Below are 1,590 nucleotides of genomic sequence, written 5' to 3'. Positions count from 1 at the left end.
ATAATTTTCTTTCAATCAATCAATAATAAAAAAGATTACTGACCCTACATGTTTGAACAGTAGTACGAGTGCACCTAGATTTTTACCCATCACCCTAATTTTGCACAGTATGTAAGCACCTTAAATGCTATTTTGACACTGTAATGTCTCTTTACACTGTAATGTCCAAACAGGACGAAACAGTATCATTTCAAATCTCATATAAAACACTTTTATAATAAAGAAGTTTTTGATTGTTATCAATGTTTTATTGTGCATTTAAACACACCTTAGTGATGTCATCAAATATAATTTGCTTGAAAAATTCTAAGCCTTTCTTTAAAAATTTAAATGTAAAAAAATAATAATAATTTATATCAAGTAAGTTAGATTTTTCAGATATTGGAAACAAATGAGGCAGTGCCATATGGGCAGCATTCTGACATATGGTTCACATGTGTCTCAGGTCCTGACTCCAAGTCTTTTCCTGGTCCTGGTCCCCTCTCAATCTGTCCTGTCTCTCCTCCTACTGTCCTGTCTAATAGAAGCCCAGAAATATAACTTTAAAAGAAGTTGGCCAGTTAGTTCGTATATTTCTTCTCCGCCAATGTAAATAGTTCCATAAGAAGCCAAAGCATCAAGTTTTACGTGTCACCAAGCAACACACAGACTGAAAGTCAGACTGGAACAACGTATGCAAGTGGAGCGGAGCGACAGAGATTCCCCATTTCCCTCTGAAAAACACTGATGCTCTGATTTCCAATAAAACAGCTCCTGGCTCCATGTGCTCCGCTTCCACTGAACACAGAGTCTGAAACACAGCAAGCACTACAGTGAAACACCGTCATACTAACTGACTATTCTTACAGACTATTCTTATAGCCAGCCAAACGTACAATAAATGACAGAATGTTAAAATATATCTAAGTTGATATATACTGTATAGATGCAAAACGTTTAGATGAAGCTACACCACAAGATTAGTATTACATGATTTGAAAAAAAGACAAGATTTGAAAATGGCAGACTTTTTTCAAAAACATTAAAAAATCATGACCCTAAATGTTTGAACGGTAGTGTAATGTTTTTGAAAGAAATCTCTACTCACCAAGACAGCATTTATTTGATCAAAAATACAGTAAAAACTGTAATATTCTGAAATATAACATTTTAAAGTAACAGTTTTTTTACTTTAATTTATTTTCAAATGTACTTTATTCCTGATCAAAGCCGAATTTTCAGCATCGTTACTACAATCATTACCTGCTTAAGAAACATTTCTGATTATTGGATTTCAGGATTCAAAGATAAATAGAAAGTTCAAAACAGCAGCATTTATTTGAAACATTCTGAAAGTCTTTACTGTAATTTTTGGTCAGTGTAATGCATCCTTGTAGAATAACAAACTATGTCTTGTAAAACACACTTGTGTATGACGCAGAGTATAACTGAGGGCGATTGTAAATCTCACATTTTTCCAGTAACCAAGCAAGTTTCCCATCATCCTCACTGACTGTAAAATCTACTATAATGACGGCAAATTTCGTATCTCTGTGACTATGTGATGACGTTTTATATATATATATATATATATATATATATATATATATG

At 33.0% G+C, this 1,590-nt stretch overlaps 1 pseudogene; it reads right to left on the bottom strand.

The window, feature by feature from the left end:
• Positions 1 to 656: 656 nt before the first annotated feature.
• LOC107671647 (deoxyribodipyrimidine photo-lyase-like) overlaps positions 657 to 1,590 on the bottom strand; it is a 14,410-nt pseudogene continuing 13,476 nt past the window's right edge.

The sequence above is a fragment of the Sinocyclocheilus anshuiensis genome, unplaced genomic scaffold, assembly GCF_001515605.1.
Source record: "Sinocyclocheilus anshuiensis isolate Anshui unplaced genomic scaffold, SAMN03320099.WGS_v1.1 scaffold524, whole genome shotgun sequence".
NCBI lineage: Eukaryota > Metazoa > Chordata > Actinopteri > Cypriniformes > Cyprinidae > Sinocyclocheilus > Sinocyclocheilus anshuiensis.
The sequence above is the reverse complement of the archived record's forward strand: the minus strand, read 5'-3'. Positions and strand labels throughout refer to the sequence as shown.